At 40.2% G+C, this 15,741-nt stretch overlaps 1 protein-coding gene across 12 annotated transcripts in view; it reads left to right on the top strand.

The window, feature by feature from the left end:
- Nucleotides 1-15,741, top strand: part of GRIP1 (glutamate receptor interacting protein 1) — a 316,928-nt gene that overhangs the window by 167,066 nt on the left and 134,121 nt on the right. The gene's annotated exons all lie outside the window — the stretch shown is intronic.

The raw sequence follows: 15,741 nt of genomic DNA, 5'->3' as shown, positions 1-15,741 counted from the left end.
GTGATATTCAGGACCTATATACAGGGTGACTTTCTGTTACTGAATGCCTTTCACAAGCTATTTCTATGCATGCTTTAGATCCTAAAGCCAAAAATGTTGTATGAGATGAGGTACAGATAGCAGTGTGTGGCTTTTTTTTTTTTCAGGGCTGCACCAGCAGGTCACACTTGTGAAGTTAATTTCCCTGGTAGAGTAGCGTATGTTTTCTGTTACTGTAAATCTTTGTGGTCTCCAGTTTTAGCACTCACAACTTTAAAATACTCCTTGAATCTTCCTGGGAGTCCTGGCTGATTGTTAAAGCAGCTGTGTGAAAACCTGGCTGGATAAGACACCTTCAGTCTTCAGAAATGAAAGTATTTTAGGGTTTAAAATAACTTAGATATATCTGATTTATTTGATTTTTTTCCCCTTCTCTGTGTAAAAAGGTTTTATTTGGGGGTTTGGGCTTTACATGTGTGTGCCTGTGTAAACTTCCAACATTGTAGTAGCATTACGTGCGTGCAAATCAGAAGCTTCTGGTTTTTAGCTTAGGTGCTGTGAAACAGTTAATGGGCATTCCTGTGCAGCTGTAAACACATCCATATGTAAAGGAAACTGTATCAGCCTAGCTCGAAAAATCAGAAATCCGTGAGTATTAATCAATAGAGCTCAAAATCAATTGGTATTTTATTTTGGAGAAGCATGAAAGAGTAGGATGCTAATACAATGAGGTCAGTCATGGGAAAAGAGAAAAAATATTGTAATCAAACTTGTATAATGCATTTTCCTGTTCTTTAGATTGCTGTATAGGGACACATTGAAAACATACGAAATCAAATATTTATTAAGCATCCCTTCCTCTGTAGATTTGCTTCTCTTTCAAATCTGTGCTGGGTAATGTCTCTTTTTCCTCATATGTTAAGAATGTTTCTATTTTGGTAGCTTTATTATACATTTATCAAGCTGGATATAAGCATTTTTTCTTTTCCTGGTTTGTGTAGTGGAACCTTTTTGTGTTCTGATGTCTTTATAAGACAGATTTGGACACTAATTTACTCTCTTGCTGATGAGAGTTGTTGCTCCACTTAGATACAGTTTCCCCTAGAATAATCAATATTCTTATACATCATAGCCATCTTAATTCTTTCACACTTCCATCATCCAGCAGAACTCAGGCTGGTGGTTTTTCCCTTTGAAATGATCTTAACTTCCTTTGAGACTCCTCAGTCCTTCTGCTTCTTCCAGTAGGAACTGGTGTGATGCTATTTTTTTTATTTTGCATTAGAGAAGTTTGTCTTATGCTTTTCTTACTATTAACTGCCAATATACACCCCAAATAACCTTGAGATGTGTGTATATAACGTAAGCTTAATTCATGACAGATTTGGGTTGCTGTCCTAATTGGCAGCCTCCTGAGTGTTCACCATTTTGAGTGCAACCTTTGTTCTTCTGGGGAACTCCTGGGTGTTCCTGGGCCTTTGCTTTTGCATCTCAGGCACCAGCCACAGACTGCTCAATGTAACTGGGATATCAGAGGACACTGGTGGACTTTCATATTATTGGCGTGGAGAAAATTTTCTTGCTTGTAGCCTGTGTCAGATGGGAGAGCCCCTTGCCTCTTAGTCCTAGGGTTTGCTCCATGCTTTATTGCTTTCCCTCAGTACTTTCCCCCAGCCTGCCTCTGCTAATGTCTTTTCTTGTACACTAATCCTCTACCTTAGTGCAGCTGCCCCAAATCAATTCTTTACTATCTTTCAAGACCTGCCACAGTGAAAAGAAATAGGAAAGAAATAAGTAAGACACTTGATTAGTGCCTTGTGTTTTTAATAAATGTTATACATGCAATTAATTGTATGTCACAAAGCAGAAATCTTTGCTTTCATTTATTGCACATGCCATTTTTCATGCCTGTCTTGACAAAGTAAGCTTGCAACTTCATTTCTTGCTCTTTCAGATAAGGATGTAAACTGAAATGTCTCATCTGGGCAGCTGGAGGTTCTCCAAAAGCAACTCTTCCCAGCAGGAAGACGTTCAGGCAATATTGTGTTTTACAACAATTACGCTCCCCTCTTCCTGTGCTTCATCTTAACCTTTCAAAGCAAAAGGCAGAGTTGTGTCTCCTTGGATTGCTCCACACACTCAATTCCTCATTTAAAAAAATCTCAGAAAGTAAAGTCTCCAAGTTTGCTGGGTGAATTTCAAAGCAGAAATACCTTGTCTTGGTCTCCTTTTCCCTCAGCAGAGCTCCTGTTTCAGCGCCTGTCAGTGCCGCCCTTAGGAAGCACCCCTCCCCTTCTCTCCATTTCCCCACTGCATGCAACCCCTTCTGTTTAAAGTCAGCCAGTCTGCAGACATACCAAAATCTGCCCTTTTTTTTTTTTCCCTCACCGTTTGCCATTGAATAAATTACCCTGCTTTCCTTCTGCCACCATCGGCCCATGTATCCCTTCCGTGCTGTGTTGCCCCTTCGGGTACAAGGGCCGCTGTGTCTGCTGAGGTTGTTGTGCATTAATTCTTTTTCCATAGTGCCATTGTATCAACTGCCATGCTTAGGGAAAAATACATAGCAAAAATACACAGTAATTCTTCATACAGGAAACTTGAAACGCTATGAGATTACTTCCCTTGATGTGTATTACTCTTATCAGTACCTCAGTTTTGTGAGCCTTTATTTTGGAGCTCAGTAGACTTTCAGTAATGAAATACCATGTTACAAACCTTAGGTGAAGCTCCATACTTGTATCTATTAATAAGCAACCGTGGACAAGAAGTATTACTGGTTTTGATGATGCAATTTTCAAGAAGGATGCTGTACTAGGCGGTTGTCTCATCCTGCATGAGACATGATTGAATTCAGATCTAGTCTGTCTGGTTAAGAACCAAAAAAAATCTGTTTTCTGTTCCATGCATTTCAGTTACAAGTGTTTTTTATAGTTAAAATGTTTATGGTGAATGGTGAACCTATTTTCCTTCATGTGTAAACCTCTATTTTTACCTTTGAGATGATCTATTGATGGTTTGGTCTCTTTTTAACTGTGATTATTGATATGTAGTTGGAGATAATGTTTGTATATATATTTAAGCAATAAATATTGAGGTAAAAGTGGTTAAGCAGTTCTGAAGAGAAAAGGTATCTTCTCTACCATACAAGCTACTAAGGTTTGCACTGAGTCTTTTTTTTTCTTTTTTTTTTTTTTTATATGTTCTCTAAATCTTTTATCACTTTCCCCTCCCAAAACAGCAAGGTAAGCCAAAAACCATACTAAAAATCTGAGGTGGTAGCAGTTTTTATAGACCCCCCTACGAGAAGTATCAGGCTGAGAGAGAATGGTAGCTTATATTTGGGGCAGTGAAATATAATTCTTCCCTAGATTTATTTCTGTAGTACCTTGGGCGCTGAGAAGCGTGCTGTGTGTACCAAAGAGTCTGTGGTGATCACTTGCATTTAATATAAGTGGGAAATTGAAATTGTACAATTTATAGTAATTATGTTAAGCATAGCAGTGTAGTACAATGGTGAAAAGTTGCTGAAATATGTAAGCCAGTCAGATTCGCAGCTAAATTAGCCACTTTATAGTTTAAAAATTGCCTTTCAAGCAGTGCATTACAAAGCCTTGGCTGTCATTATTTACGTGTGGACAAGTTTGTTTTTCCCTTTATTAGCCCCAAGAACAGGTCATTTAGGAAACTGTGTTACTTAGTCTATCTACTGAAAAATGTCTCTTGTTAGAGGCAGGGATGCATTTTTAAGCATACTCGGATCAGTGAAGTTATTCTGGATATTATTATAATGGAAACAGAATGAGAGCTCTCTGATAAAGCCGTCAGCTGCTGTTACACAGTGAGCAGTGTGAGGAGCTGAGTGGTCTGCCTTTCACCCATCATGGCTTCATAGTGTATCTTCAAGATAATTTATCACCTGCTGCACATTCAGATCACTTCTGCAGATATAGATTTTTATGCTCCCAATACGTTTCCAATACAGTGAGACAAAGCAAAGCTAAAAGGCGGGATGGTGCGCTCCAGTTTCCAAGATGATCAGTTATCTAAAGATTGGCTAGGGGCCTAAAGCATCAAAGGACGAACTCTGAAGGTAGCAAACTGGATTTAAGTTATAATTTGCTTTGTGCACAAGCAACTACAAGGAGAACAAACACAGAAACACTTTAACAGCATAAAATGAAAACGATGTTAAGGACTTGAGACTACATAGTACCTTTTTACAAACTTTCTAGTGTTCCAAAGAATCAGGATACCTTAGTCACCTTAATCATGACAGCAAATTACTAGCTTTGTGCACACAACTGGGGTTTTGGCAATGTGCTTTGAGGTTTTTCATGTGCAACACATGCTTACCCAAGTTGTCCCCATTTCAGATTTTGTTCCATTGTATTTCTAAAAGCAACTTCTGTATTTTTTCTGACTTAGTAATCAAACAGTGTTGAAAGAATGAAGAGTGGAAGCAAAATTTGGAAACTTTCCCCTCTATTCATGTGTGGGAAGTTCAGGGCCAACTCCAGCAGCACAGCCTATCCTCAGTGATGGCTATCATCAACACGTGCTTCATGAGAGTATACCAGGGATCCCAAGGGGACACCCATAGACAAGGCTGTCCATAAGGGATGTTTCACAGTTGATGTCTTGGAATTTTTGAACTTTGGAACTTGGAATTTTTCTTTTGAAAGACTGCTTGTTGGTTTTTAAAAAAGGTAGGCAAAGAGTGGCCCTGTGCCCTGCTGTATGTCCCCCTGCTGTCAGTGGCAGCCTAGTGTAAAAGCCAGGCCTCCTTGCTCCATTTTCTGCATCAGTGGAGCAATGGTTGCTGGAGTTGGTGGAGGCTATGACAGAGCAGAGCAGACTGCGTGATTATTTCCCTTCTAGATTTTTCATCCATCCTATCTTTTTATCCAATCTTTTTTTATTTGCACTTAAGAGTGCCTTTAGCCAGGATTGTTTTAAAGATGCTTTCAAAGGGCATTATGATCACTGACGGAAAGGGGAAGAGATTAATTTTTAAGATGTTCCTTCTGTAATTGCTGTTTAGGATTTCTAGCACAGGATATGTGTAGAACAAAAGAAGATTTATTATATTTAATGAGTATTAGTTGTTTGCAATGTCTTTTTGTTCAAAAGAATTCTTTGAACGGGTAAGAAGAAAGGAGGAAAAAAAGGTTTTGTCTTCTTCAGCAAGCTGATGGCAGTTCACAAGTTCAAGCAATATTTCTTCACCGCTAATATATTCAAGAAATGCCAAGCTGTTTATTAATTATTCAGGATGATCTGAAGTACAGCAGCATATTAACTAATCTATGTGAAACTCTGACAGAGAAGATAAACAAAAATACTTCCCAGATCGAGTATGTCCTGCTCACAGTAGTAGCACCACTGCAGCACCACTGATGGTCTGGGCACGTGTGTGCCAGGAGCTGTGGGGAGAAATTCTCTCCCTTTTAGATATGCTGACATAATTGCATGTATATGCCTATAAGGTGTGAAAAGAAATCCCCAAGCAATTATATAGAGAGCAGCCGTTAGCTATCCGATATCTATCAGATATATGGAGCTGATATCTGATATGACAGCTATGATATCTGTTGCACGTATAAGAAGTAGAGATCATTTTAATGTTTTCCCCCGCATGTTTAGATTTGCAGAAACTGGGTCGGTTAACACAAATTCTTGGCTATTTTTGGTGAACTCAATTCTGGCTGAAGGAGTTCAGCAAGTGTCCTTGACTTTGTGCCTTGTCCCTACCAGGATGAAGGGCATGGCAGAACTTCTGCCCTCACAAAAATATTCCGAGGAAAATGAGGGGGGAAAAAAAAAAGATTATTAGGTAGTAGTTTGTAGGCTCTTCAAATACCAAAGATGAATTGAAGCTACTCAAAAAAATAGTTTATTGGTAAATGGATCCAGTTGTGATAGAATCAGGCAACCCGTTTGAGCTGTAAACAGTGGAACCCCGTTCTGGCTCTGGGTGGTGTTGGCATTGCTGGAAGATAGAAGTGCACTGCAAATGTTTCCTGAATTTATTTTCAGTGCTATCACTGCTTCAAATAGTTCCAGCAGATAGCAGGGAGCAGAGACTCAGAAACACCCAAGCATTTTATTTCTATTAGGAATCGTGTACAGATGAGTGTCCCAGCATCACACAGAAAGCCTGAGGTGGACTGGAGAAGAGTGCTAAGCAGGAGCCCATCCTAGGTACAGTGGGATAGGGGTTGAAAATGGTGCAAAAACATATATCCTTGCATTCTCATGAGAGCAACCAAGCTAATTCTGTGCTTGTCTGGTGCCTACAGGAGTAAATTTGAGTGAAGGTGAAGTCCAACCAAGAATACATGGAAAGGAGAAAAGGTGGCATGGGGTGGGAGACAAGAAATGGTACTCGTTGCAGGCCTTTGCTTTGTGGTGGGGCACTGCTGAGGATCAAACAGTAGGGATTAAAAACTGATCACTTTATGCAAATGTTTTACCAATATAAATTCAAAGTCTCTGATTATTTAGTAGTATTCATGTAGAAATTTTAGGAAGGTGAGACCTCAGGTGGAAGCAAGCTCTAATTCTTCATGTTCCTGTACATGACAGGGAAGGATGTGCTTTAATGTGCTTTATGGATATTAAGGTTTGGGTTTTGATAAATCCAAGATTCCCTGTTGAATAAGAGCATACCTGCATTTTTAGGGAGATTTCTGCATTTTTTCCAGGCTAATCTGTCTCCCAGCATGACTCCAAGGATTTGTGCCCAGTCTGCACTTTACAGCCTCCATTGCAGTGGCAATACTGATGTGCTTAGTAGGCACAGCATATAAAAGGGTGAGGTTTTTTTTCTGTCAGTGTAGGTTATACCACCCCTCCAAACAGGTAAAGCACTGGTGGAGGTGAGGTTCTCCTGCCCTGCACCCTGGGAGCTCCACCAGCAGAAGGCTGTCCAGAAATGTCAAATTTTATGCAAGCTGTGAGCAAAAAGAAACTCTTCAACTTTTTTTCCTCAAGTGAAAATCTGATTGTTAACTACAGAAGAAAGTAGAAGTTTTATATTCAAATATGTCACCCCAAGGGAAGGCTTTCAGAAAGCTGTGATCACAGAGAGAGGGGCAGTTACATGCATCTCCATTGCCACCTCCATATCCCATTCCTTGAACTGCTTATCTGCAGGTTTTATTAATACTGCTGGGAATGGTGTCTCTAGTAGAAGAGGAAGCTTTCCTGCAAGTATGTTGTGGCAGAAAAGGTACTCAAGATTGGACTGATTAAAAAGATTAGGCATAATTGTGTGGGGGAAAATGTTCCTGGAAATAATGTGTCATTTACCAGGCCTACTCTTTCTTAGCTTCTCTGTGAAACAGAGAAAGCTGTTTAGCAAAGAAATACCAGCTATTCAAGCAACCGAATTACCATAGTGTATTGGTAAATGTCACCAATAAAACACAGTTTAAATCCCCAATACTTCTCAAGGAAACATTTACACTCTTAATGAACTAGAATTTGATAGCCCTGAAACCCTGGCAGAAACCATTTCTGAAATCTACACTCCTTTTTCGGACATCAGGCATGTGTTGTGACCTGTCAGAGAGCAGTACAGCTCTGCACAGATATTGTAGGCACGTTGTTCTCTATATCATAAGCCAGGTATTAATAACAAAGATGAAATTTCATACCACACTGTGAGGCTTAATTTGATATATCACCCTCTTCTCCCCAGTAGTCCAAAGGAGGGCAGCTTTTGAGTATTTTAAGTTTTCCACCAAGAGGGTCAATGTGTTTTTCTTCCTTTCAGTAACATGTTTGTGTACACGTACATAAATTTCTGTAGACCAAAGATATTTTGATGTTGTTGCAGCACCTGTGGATTGGGAGTCCATTTTGTTAAATCTGTGCGTAATTTATCACAGCTCTTGTTCCACTGAGTTAAATCCAGTTAGTAATTGAGAGAAAACATGACAAGCTGTGTGATATGTAGTACGAGAGGTACTTTTCCACCAGACCAAAAAAAAATAATAATAATCTTGGAAGTAACAAGAAATTGCAAGCTTCAAAAAGAAACAAATGTAAATGTAGAAATTCATTGCTATTGTCTCAAACAATGAGAAGGAATAGAGAAAGAAGTAATTCCATGATGAGTTTTATTTTATCAGTCTTAAAGCATTGCAGAGAAGTGTGGTTTTGGTGAGGGAGGAAGATGGAACTTGGTGAGGAGGTTTTTGGGGACCGTCCAGAAAATTGTCTAGCTGCCCATCAATTGTCTAGATGTCCATCATCATTCTAGAGCAGTGTTAACACAGCGATAAAAGCGCCTGGCTGCCACTTTCACACAACATTACAGAGTTCCTAAGGCAGAAATGAGCCCTTCCAAGTGCCAGCAGCAGCAAGTGGAAGTTAGGTAACACTTCAGGAGACTTTGCGGAAGATCTCAGTTCCATCTTCTGCACTTGTGTTGTGGTCTATGTCAGGGCGGTTCACATAAGGCCAGCAAACCACCATCAGCAGGAGATCCTGTAAATGTAAATCTGAGATTCACCTCTTAAGTGCATATGCTATGTAATATTGTGCAGCAGCTGCTCTGTGTTGGCTGACAGCTGCGTGGAGATGGTAACTGTAGCCTCAGGGAGTAAGGCTGACTTCTCTTCATTGCATCTCTGGCAGTAACACAGTGCGGAGATCTCCTTTGTCCAGCGTAAGAGCAAATCGACAGCCTCTTTGCACTTAGTCCCTACAAAAACATGGGTTATCCGACCTTATTCTTCATGGGATTCATACCCTCACAATTTTACACATACTGGGAGCTTGGACTGGTTGGGCTTGGATGTGATATACGGATGCTTCTCAAGGTAGCCATAAGTCAAAAGAAACTGTCAAAAGAAACACCTCTACTTTTGCAAATAAATTGGTAGACAGAAGAGGTCACAAAGGTAGTAAGAAGTTAATGCAGGCTATTTCTTTTTCATGGTTCCCCCCCAGTTTATGAAACCAATGTCTAGACTTTTTTTGATTTCTGTCATAGGACATCAGGAGAGGATGGATCTTCTTGGTTCCAGCATTATCCAGAAGGGCTCTATAGCATTTGGAAGTGGTTTGCATGGTGTGGTTGTACATATGTGTGAGTTTGAGAACTCCAGGTCAGTGTGCAGAAGCAACGGTTCAATTCATCAGTAGTTCAAGTGATGCCCTGGGGAGCAAAAAAGGTGACTGAAGTGCACCCATAGGACACTAAGTGTGTACAGGTACCTTTGAAATTAATATGACAGATTCTTCTTTCTGCTATGCTTACTTTTAAGACAGAGAATTGGATAGTTGGTTATGTCAAGAAACAAGAATTTTTCTTTAAAAGTCAGGCTTGTATAGAGGAAAAATATACCAGCACTTGGTGCTTTGGACTTCATGTAATTTTATGTTTAATGGAAATTTGGAGCCCAATAGCTAAATACCCATTGTGAATAAAATAATCTGGTCTTTTTTGTGTGTGAATTCTTACTTGTTGCAATTCTGACCTTGGTCCAAATTGGTCTTGATACTGCTGAAAGATGATGGATAGCTGCCTAGGAAGAAATGGGCCAGTTAATTCCCACTCTGTTGTCCTACAGAAGGTACCACTCAGCACAGCCGAGCTTCCACTCACGTGTTCATTCACTGCTTGAGAAGTTTCTGTGCTTCAAGTATTTCTCAGGAATTTCTCTGGAGCCAAAAATTACTTTAATGAGCTCCCTCCCTACTTATATTTAATCATAATTAGACATAGAGCAATGAAGTAAGTGCAATTTCCTCTGATCTTTTCACAGTGAGTGCTACTATCCATGTTAGCATAAAAAGGAAATAGAAGAGGGATGATACTGGGAAAGAGACTCCTTTGTTATGGTTTGGAAATAAAGAATAGGGCAAGGTAGACAGCAAAGAGGAGAAATAGAGCTTTGAGTGCTGGCATGTAAAATGGAAAAGGTTTTTGTAGATGAGTGATATTCATAATCATGTGTTAGATTCTGAAGTTTTCTTGAATTTTCAGGAACATCTTTTTGCTTGAACAGCTTTAAATATAAATTCAAGTTTTATGGGTGCTTTTCTTTTTTCACTTTTTTTTTCCCCCCCCAAACTGAAGATTTTTGCACTGAGAGACTTGATCAAAGCCCACAGTCAGCACTGAACTGTTAGCAGGGTTTACCACAACCTGAACACATGAGCGCAGAAGCCTACACTCTATTTCCTTAGCCTGTCCCATGGTGACTTTTTTGTGTACACATATCAAAGGAAAGGTAAGCTTGATAAAGAGTTTGAAACATATTTTCAGCTGGATGATTTATAGTTAGCTGGAATAATTTTCGGATTACCTTTTGATATATCGATACGGTTTTCTACTTTTTTGTCAAGCTGATGAATAATTATGTTTCCAGTTGTCGATAGAGATTTAACAATATGCCCTAGTTTGAGAATCAGAATATGATTTACTTTTCCTGCTTGGATATGAGGACGTGATGTTCACTGTGACTGGTTTTGAAGAAAGAATTAAAACAGCAATTTGAACAAAGCTCTTTCTCTTCCTTTGACTGCAAACAAAATGTCTTCTCATCTAATGTGTTGTCCACACCACTTGTCCTTTGGGACTTCTACTGCTATGATATCTGGAGTTTATGAGACAGAATACCTGATGATGTCAAAAATGATGGTGAATAGCAAAAGAATAGACTAAAACCAATTATAGTTCATAAACCAACTTTAGGATTGAAAAATATAGGTAAACGTTGACTACAGAGCTGAGGCCATCACACCAACTGACTGTTGCAAACTGTTCACAGTTTAGAAACTTAGATGGAAAATTTCTATATGATTTCAATGAAACTCAATGTTGTAATGACTAGTGACAGTGGAAAAATTCCTTGCATACACTGAATGAAGAGAAAAAGGTCAGCTTTGCAAAGCTGCAGTAACTTTCATTGGAACAGGCTGCCCAGGGAAGTGGTGGAGTCACCATCCCCGGAAGTCTTCAAAAGACGCTTAGATGTAGAGCTTAGGGATATGGTTTAGTGGAGGGCTGTTAGCGTTAGGTTGGAGGTTGGACTCGATGACCTTGAGGTCTCTTCCAACCTAGAAAATTCTGTGAAAAATTCTGTGAAAACTTCTGAAAATAATTCTAGTTCTAGAGACCTGCGTGGTTCAACTGAGTTAAAGTAGCTTAGCTTAAAATATTAAAACACCTGAAAAACTTTAAAACAAACAAACAAACAAAAACCACTGAGGATGTATGTGTATATGTATGTATGTCTGTAAGCACACACATGGATACACACACATACAAAGACTATTAAACTACCAAAACCAAAGCTTAAAAAGTAATTCAATAGTTCAAATCCCAAGTAGTAATTGTGGGGAAAAAAATAATTTGCACGATATAAGCAGGAATAATTCTAAATTTTAATTTCCTTAAAAGAGTGAGGTAAATCTACAGTCTAGAACAGTAATGTTCCCTGCAACCTGTCACATTTGCATTGTTGCATACCTGTATGCAGAAAGATCAGTGTTCGATCTGACTGTGGAGATGAATTTTTAATACACAGATTGATGCATGGTTAAAAACAGAAATACTGTGATATAGAGTATGTCAGGACACTCAAATAGTCAGTCTCAAATTCCTGACTTTAAGATCTGAAGACCAGAAAATAAAGAAGTAACCACTGTTGTTCCAGTTTGTATAATAAATATGAAACAGGTAAAATAGTTTACAATACATATCAAAAAATGAATAAAGTTGTATTCACTCCATAAACACCTTAAAGACTTTGACAATAATAGTTAATGTTCTTTCTTCAAGAGGATATTGTAGAAAATATATATGCTACATACTTTATAGAGTGGATATCCAAATTATATATCCATAAAGTTCAGTCATGTATAATAAACAGTCTCAAAACCTTTCCTGAAAAAGTGTGAGGGTGAAGGGGAGGAACACATATGCACACTCAATGGTTTTTTTTGTTCAGATGTTAAGAAGAACAAAATCAGACCTACTATTTGAAAATCAATGTTGTCTTAAATAGGAAGAATAGCTAACATATCCTGTGTGAGTGAAAGAGAAAACATGGTCAGATTAAAGCTGCTTCATCCTTGTTTATGATGAAGGTGTCATCAGGATATTCAGGAATGCTCTTGTGCAGAATGTGAAACTCCTGCCCACGTTATTATCTGTGCAGCTGAAATACAAAGAATTTATGCTAATTTATTCTCTCTGCTGGTTTTCATTACAAGGATTTTTATTCATGGTAAGCCTCTCCTGCAAAGGGGAATAGTCTTCCTGTAAATGTAGGTTTTGTGACATGAATCCACGGGGACTGTCTGTCTGATTTGGAGTTACTAATGGATTCAGCATATTACTGGAGCATTTGCTCATCTAATGCCACCTCCTTGAATTGTGAACTGCATTAAGGTTTTGTTCTTGGCCTTCTCTTCAAGTGCTTCTTTCATGGTATCTGTGCCAATGAGCGCACCCAACTCTTGTTTCTCTCATTCTGTTCTTGCTAGTTCAGAGATTGATTTTGAAAGCATTCTGTGTAGTTTCCTCAAACAAGGTCTGTATAACCAAAGTCATAGGTGCAAATGCTGGATACCTGAACCCCTGCTGCAGTCAAGCCCCAGACGGAAGAAAGAGATCATGTGCTGAAGCCTTCAGTAAAGAAAGAAAAGCTGTCAAGGGCCTGATTGCAGTATATCAGTGTTAGATGGGCGGCACAATACAGGCACTGGTAATCTGAATCCCTGTTTTGGGGAGGAAATGAAGAAGCAGGGGTGTAATGCGATGGGGGTCACCAGGTTGCTCTTTGTGCTGTCCAAACCCCCTCCATGCCAGTGCAGCAGGGAAGGTGGAAGGAAGAAGGTGGGTAGAAACAAAGCCTGCTGTGATGTATGCTCATACCTAAAAGGAAGCTCAAGTTTTTCTGTAATGACTTGACCATGTGGAAGTATATATGCCAGCGCACATATATGCTGACAACCGTGGTGGGGAACACAGGATTGAGTGACAGGACAAGCTGTGAAACATTTGTGAGACTGAAGTACCAAATGGAAAAGATAACCTAGGTGCAGAAAGATGAAGAAGAAATTCTTCTTAAACTGCAGGGGCGCACAAGATGTAGATGGAAAACATATCGAAGAAACAGTTCTTGCAGTATTGCAAAAAAATGTAGAAAAAGTACAAGAGACCTTTATGAGACCAACTTTGAGGAGGGAGCTAAGGATGTTGGTATAATTGTGTTGTATACGTCCTCTTCAGAAGATGCTCAAGCATAATAGATAATCACAACAAATAAACATAAAAGAGATCCTTTATTAACAGAAGGAAAGCTACATAAGGGGAGCTAGTTTGATACCAGAAGCCAAATCATAGGAGTTTAAAGGAAACTATTTTCTTAAGCCGTATGGCTCAGAAAGTTGACTAAAAGTTATGGGTCCAGAAATAAGGAGAAAGCCATGGGCTGAAAGTGTCTGAAACATACTCCTGCAAGATCCTGTGGTAGAGGTTGTGGTCTGGGGTCTGGTGGTGTAAGCTGGCCTGACTGAAAGAGGAGAAAGAGCAATGGCCTTCCCAGAGGGTAGAGGGCTTGGGTGAGATTCAGAAGGGATTTGGAGTCAGTGGTTCTCACCTGAAATGGAGCAGACCTTTGGTAATAGTTTGGCTGAAAAGCCACATCTGCAATGGAGACAGACTGGGGATTGAGCAGCTACCCGATTGTTAAGGCTGGGAGAACATTTGAGCTACCGCTATCCAGTCTATTGCATTCAGTATAGGTCAAAAATAATAACGTGGATTTTTGAGAGGTGGTAATTGGCTGACTTTTTCACTGGATGATCCCTAGATCATCTCCAGCTCTAATGTTGCAGGTAGTGGTGTAATGTAGACATGATGATTCACCATACAGCCTTAGCTGGAGAAATGCATTGAGAAATGCATCAAAAATGCTATTTGATAGTTTTAATTCTATAAGAGTTCTGCTGTCCTTTGTCTTTCAATGCCTTTCTGTTCTCTAACATGTCACATTATTAAAGGTCACTCCTATATCAGGCTGTGGTTTATTAATGTTAATAAATTATAAGTGGATACTATAACAAGTTGTTAATACATGGTAACGTTGATCAGCATTGATCAAGGGTCAGCAAGTGTATTTCTATCAATGGCTTATAATGTTTTAAAATACTTGTTAATGATGTGACAAGTATCTGTCAGCTAGGTAACTCCTGAAAAGTATGTATAAGCAGTGCCATAGCTTGATGTACTGCCTGACTTTTTGGGTATTTTGTTTTGTTTTGGATGCCTTGACTTTGTAAGACCCTTTTTGTGTGGAACTCTGCAGGTTTTGATGGAAATTTGTACTACTTGGCTGCTTTTAGAAACTTAGTTAAAATGTTACCTGGTTGAGAAATGTTGGCCTTAATTTTTTATTGGGGGGGGGGGATTGGTTTCAGCAAAGCTTTTGATATTGTTTCTCACAGTATCTTTCTGGACAAAACCTCCAGCATACAGCTAGATAAAGACATGATACAATAGGTGAACAATTGGCTGACAGGTTGGGCTTGAAGAGAACCCAACCAGTATATGGGTTTACACCAGACTGGTGGCCAGTCACTAGTGGGGTTCCCTAGGGCTCCATTTTAGGGCCAGTTCTCTTTGTTGCTTTAATAAATGATCTGCATGCAGGACTGGAATGCATACTAAGTGTGCAGATGATACTAAATTAGGAGCAGCTTTTGACTCCCTTGAGGGTAGAGAAGCCTTGCAGAGATATCTTCAAAAATTTGAGGTCTGGGCAGTCACCAACAAAATGAAACTTAAGAAGAGCAAGTCCCAGATCCTGCACCTGGGAAGGGGCAGCCCTGGCTTTCTGTACAGACTGGAGGACAAGAGGCTGAAGGGCAGCCCCACAGAAAGGGGTCTGGGGGTTCTGGTTGGCAGCAAGCTGAAGACGAGCCAGCAGCATGCCCTGGCAGCCAGGAGGCCAACCGCACCCTGGGGTGCATCAGGCCCAGCACTGCCAGCCGGGCGAGGGAAGGGATTGTCCCGCTCTGCTCTGCGCTGGGCGGCCTCACCTCCAGCACCGTGTGCGGCTTGGGTGCCACAACATGAGAAGGGCATAAAACTGTTAGAGAGTGTCCATAGGAGGGCAATAAAGATAGTGAAGGGTCTGGAGGCTAAGAGATACAAGGAGCAGCTGAGGTCCCTTGGTTTGCTCAGCCCCGAGCAGAGCAGGCTGAGGGGAGGCCTCATGGCGGCCTGCAGCTCCCTCACGAGGGGAGTGGAGAGGCAGGTGCTGAGCTCTGCTCTCTGGGGACAGCGACAGGACCCGAGGGGACAGAATGGAGCTGGGACAGGGGAGGGTCAGGCTGGGGGTTAGGGAAAGGCTCTGCACCCAGAGAGTGCTCGGGCACTGGGACAGGCTCCCAAGGGCAGTGGTCATGGCACTGAGCCTGCTGGAGATCAAGAAGCATTTGGACAATGTTCTAGAACACATGGTCTGATTTTTGAGTGGTCCTGTGTGAGGCCAGAAGTTGGACTTGATGCTCTTTGTGTGTCCCTTCCAACAGGATATTCTATGATTCTATGATAATTTAATTTTTGGTTTTATATTCTAGCAAATGATGGCTTGTTTCAACTATTTGTCAAGTCATCATAGTGCAGTGTTAGTACAGTATTTTCAGGAGTGAAACAAAATGCATGCCACTCATACCTCTGCTGCCTAGCTGGTGTAAAATATTTTTATATACATATATACATATAAATACATA

Source organism: Aythya fuligula, chromosome 1 (assembly GCF_009819795.1).
Source record: "Aythya fuligula isolate bAytFul2 chromosome 1, bAytFul2.pri, whole genome shotgun sequence".
NCBI classification, from domain to species: domain Eukaryota; kingdom Metazoa; phylum Chordata; class Aves; order Anseriformes; family Anatidae; genus Aythya; species Aythya fuligula.
Note: the sequence above shows the minus strand (reverse complement) of the source record. Positions and strands in the feature narration are given on the sequence as shown.